The sequence below is a fragment of the Cibotium barometz genome, chromosome 32 (assembly GCF_041138505.1).
Source record: "Cibotium barometz isolate CiBa-2024 chromosome 32, ASM4113850v1, whole genome shotgun sequence".
In the NCBI taxonomy this organism is placed as follows: domain Eukaryota; kingdom Viridiplantae; phylum Streptophyta; class Polypodiopsida; order Cyatheales; family Cibotiaceae; genus Cibotium; species Cibotium barometz.
In genome coordinates this window covers 21,541,297-21,546,391 of record NC_141077.1, presented here as the reverse complement: position 1 = coordinate 21,546,391, position 5,095 = coordinate 21,541,297, and positions in this window count along the sequence as shown.

Here is a 5,095-nt window from a genome sequence, read left to right as displayed (position 1 = left end):
ATGTGGAATGTGGATGTGGATGTATGTATGTATGTGGATGTAGATGTGGATATATGGATGTGTATGTATGAATGTGGATATGGGATGTGGATGTATAAATGAGGATGTGAAAATGGAGATAAGCATGTAGATGTGGATGTATTGATGTGAATGTGGATGTGGATGTGGATGTATGGATGTGGATATGGATGTGAATATATGATATGTGATGTGAAGGAATCTGAAGTGAAGAGATGGAAAAGGAGGTGATTGGATGAGTACACATATACATGGAATGTGGAATAAGTAATGTGGATTAATGAGGGATAATGTGGAAAAATGAGAGTTAATATAGAAACTGTATTTGTAAACTGTTTGTAAATGCTGTTTGTAAATGGCTGTTTTATGTCAAGAATGCTGGGGAAGCATTTTGACCATCTTGTGGATTAAGGTCATGAAGACCTAACTGTTAAAGTTGCAACTGCTGACGGAGAGTCAATGGAGGACGTCTCGCGTAGCAAGGTCGACCGAGGTCTTGACCAGCCTCGGTTCGATTTAAATGGTGAGCTTCCGGTACGGTGGATGAGGGACCAAGGAAGCGGCCTATGAGTGAAGCGCTAGGTCACCTGCGAAGGATCCTAGAGGGTGCTGACCATACGGTGCTCGGGCTCTGGGTCGCCCAGGATACCCACGCGTGCGTCGAGGAAGATATTGGAACAAGGAGTAAGAGTTGTTTTCTGGAACCGGGCATGGATCTGGTTGACTGACCTTGCTGGTCCTCAACGGATGAGTCCATGGCTCTTTTATATGGATCTGTTGGTTGATCTTGCTGATCTTCAACGAGAGTCCATCTTGATAAGTGATTATATTGTTGAGTATTATGGGCTAGGAACTATTGAAACGGCCCTTGTGTGGACAGGTGGTGAGCGTTCTAGTTGCCAATGATGCCATAGATACTCTGATGAAGGAATGATGGGAAATTATGAATCAACTGGATAAATTGGGAGATTGTGATCAGTGGTACTATGGTTTCATTAAAGGATTGTTTTAAAGTTAGCTGATGCTAAGAAAAAGGCAATTTTCATATTGGGTGTGTAAGTGGTGTGGCTAGTTTTATGTTTGCATGAAATTCCGGCTAGGGGGCCTTGAAACTCTTTTCCTTGGTACCCGGGACAAAACCTAACCAAATTCCAAATTGGATCCCATCACTACAGTGGTTGGGCGGTTGGCTAACCCATGGGATCGGATGGGGTTAGGCTGGACTGATGGATCCGTAAATCGAGATTTAATTTCTATTATTACGATAGATGAAGTAAATCCCGGATAGAAATTGTTCTATGGATAGGAATCAACGGCTGTGCCTCTTGATGGGGGAAAAAGCGTTGATCCCAATGATCCAAGTGCAAGTTTCTTCCTTGATTTGACCAAGTACCGTTAAAGGTACAGTCAGATCAGTTGATCCGTAATGATCTTGACTACGTTAGAGTAAAGAGTTATCCTGGTGGAATCGCCCATGCTTTCCGGGTAAAGGAAGTTTTTCCAGTTTCGGTTTTGGACAAACCGACGGATTAGTCTCTTGTCCGGATATCCGTGGGCGAGGCCCCGAGTGTTGGACCCCTGTCCCGCGCGAGAAGTGCTACTTCCGCTGCTAGTACCCCGAATCCGTTGCTCGGTGGGAACAGGGGGATCTCACAGTTGGTATCAGAGCATTTGGTTAATAAAGATCAACTGAGAAGACAAATATGTCAAACATTTATCAAGAAACACAAAAAGGTTGTAATTGTGTGATATAAGTCATACAATTTGATATTCAAACTAAAATTTGTAAATTGGTAATTGGGTCTTCAGATGGAAGTACCGCAATTATATAGAATCCCTGACTTGCTTGAGGCCTAGACATGATGGTATTTACCTTATAATTCCAAGGGCCGTGACTACCTGTATATACCGAGAGTATACTGCAGCTCTTTACTGACAGTATATACGAGTAAATCTAAGACTTGAAATTTTAAGCGTTAATGCTATCCAGATGATGAATTCGAATGTGGTTGATATGATTTTTAATTCTGTTTGAGAACTGATGAAATTGATTTGGATTCTGATTGAAAAATGATGATTTCCGAAATTTAGTTGAAATGTAATAAGCTGAGCGAAACCACATGAGGATGAATGGGACGAGTCCCTGTGATGATATTCATAACTGGAATGATGATAACGATTTCAGCAAATCACTATGAGATTAGTGGATTGTGCTGTCAAAGTGCTACTGTTAACACTTGACTCGGTATATCAAGTTAAGGGATGACAAATTGAAAACTTGCTTGACTGAAATTCCCGTGGAGGAATGTTCAGAAAGAAAAAATTTCGATCTGATGGACCATTATCGTGTTAAGGTTATGAATGATATGATCTAAAATGAATTGTTATTTAATGATGAGTTCTATATAAGGGATATTTATCCCCGTATTCTGTTGGGTTGACCAGAATATAAAGAACCCTAGAATAAATTAGATCTTAAGAAAAAGAGTTGTCCTCTACTTGGCGAGATGAGGACATCTCGTACTTTTTTAAGTGGGGTAGAATGTAAGATTCCTCCCCAGCCTTCGAGGTATACAGGAGTAAGAATCTCCATTTTTGATCTCTAAAATAAAAGAACGATTCTGTTTAAGAAAGAAAGACCCTTTCCCTAGAATACTTCTCAGGAGTTCCACCTGTTTTAAGGATTCAGAACAGAAGTAAAAATCGGTGTTTTGGATACCAAGGTTTTGGTCTTCATTCGAGTACGGCCCAAAAGAAGTTCTTTATCTATTGGGGAGTTTAAGAAGTTATCCCCCAGATATTGTGAGCCTTATCTGAATTCAAAGAAAGTAAGCGACTTAGCTTACGAGCTTCTTTTATCTCCTCATCTCAAAGTTCTTAATGTATTTCATAGAAATATGTGCCAAACCCAAATCATGGAAAGACGGTAAAACTTCAGTGGTAAGTTACCGTTGGCTTCTAAGTTACGCTAGCTCCTTCCTTTATATAAGTCGTAACTTTTACTTGTCGTTCACAGTAATCTTACTTTCATCGATCTTCTTTCTTTCTTAATCTCCTTCATGGCTTGGCAACAAGAATTAGTTTTATCCATGATGATTTCTCACCTTCAAGACGCAAGGGAGTCTGTGAAGAAAGATTTTATAGAGCAGTATGAGCGCTCACTTTTCCCTCACTTGGGAACTTCTGTAGCGCAGACAAAATGGCGGACCTATCAAGACATAACTAGGGTAACACCCTGGGGTCAGCAGCACTTTCGTAACAATGTTCGCTTGGCCATGGTTATTGAAGCTTTGGGTTTGGGTCCCCGATACTACTGCGTCATGAGATCAAGGCATCCTGGGTTTTCTGAGCGGGTCTTCTTACTGGCGTGTTTTCTTCCTCATGAGAAGATATGCCTTTACCCCGTTTTTGGCTTGCCTCTCAGAGGTCCTTTTGTTAGAACACCTCATACCACTGAGATAGGCGCAGCAATAACCCACAGAATCATTCCCATAGATGAGTTACCTTATACTTGTGCAGCTTGTGAGGACTGCTTTTGTGACCATATGATGGACGGGCTTATGGAAGTGTAAAGAGTTCCTCTATCTTTACTGTATAAGTTCCGAGAATGAATAAAGTTTAAATCTTGTTCGTATTTTGAATCTTGCTCTCTTTAAGACTTATCTTGGTGGTTAATCTTGATTAAAATTTTTCTCTAAGTCTCATATTCGTGCATCTTGCGAAATTATCCCAGTTTGCGAGATGAGGACATCTCGCATTTTTTTAAGTGGGGTAGAATGTAAGATTCCTCCCCCACCCCCTTTTTGATGTCTAGTATCTTTCCCTGTAATCAATCCCTCTTCAGAAATATAAAGACCTTGTTTCTATCTGTTTTAGCCTAGAGAGAGAAAAATTATTCTAGAGAGAGAATATTCAGATTTTGAATATTTTTGGATAGAAAAATATCTCTTCTAATTCAGATGAGTTCCCCTGAAACAGAAATTCAAAAAGAATTTTCCAATGTGCAATTGGAATTAATTGAAAATAGCTATAAAGAACCTTAGCCTAAGGGTCTAGATTTTCAGAAATCTTTAGACTATGGTCCAATTAAGGTTCCTATGGACCAATAGCATCAATCCATGTGTAGGGAAGAGATAAATCCATATTTGTAAAAAGAAGATACCCAAAAATGAGTAAATGCTCACATAAGGTGAAGAGTTAAAAATGTACAAGGTTTATTAGTAAAAAACTATGAGCAATATTAAAATGATGCCATTATGACACATATGTAAGGAAGGGGAATTCTTTAAAGGAGGTGCATATTTCACATAAGATGAAGAGTTGAAAATGTACAAGGTTTATTAGTAAAAAAACTATGAGCAATATTAAAATGATTCCATTATGACACATATGTAAGGAAGGGGAGTTCTTTAAAGGAGGTGCATATTTCACATGCTTGAATGAGTTTTAAACTCATAAAAATTGAGATATTCCATCTCTCCTCTCTCCTCATTCAAGTCTAGTTCCAAAAAGTTAGCTTAACTGACCTAAAAATGGTTAAATATTGACCAAACTGATTTAGAAAATTCTAGAATCAGTTTGTTTGGTTAGGAGCTCAATTTTTCCTATAAATAGAAGCCTCCCCCTTGTTGAAAAATAGTTAGTGTTTATGCATCGTTACTCTACTCCACCTAAGCCAAGAACTGTGAATTCATTTAATAATTCACTAGTTTTTGGAGCTTCCCTCTTTCTTCAATCTCCATTAGTGGCTCCATCAACATACTTAACCAATTGATTGGTTGGGGGCCTCTACCGTGAACAAAGAATCAAGCAAGTTGTAAGGTAATTAGTGAATATTCATCTTTCTATAATTTCTCAATGTTCTCTCTTCTCAACCCCTCTCAAGCTTGAGAAGTTTAATTGGTATGGTTTTTTTTAAATGCTATTGAAGTTTGAATAGTAGTGAAGAGTTACATATTTTAATAAATGCTATTGAAGTTAATTTTCATTTATGTTTAAATTCTAATGATTCTTATGTAAATTCTCTCTCTCACTCAAGAAATGGTCATACTCATGACCCATTCTCAATCCTAATCAA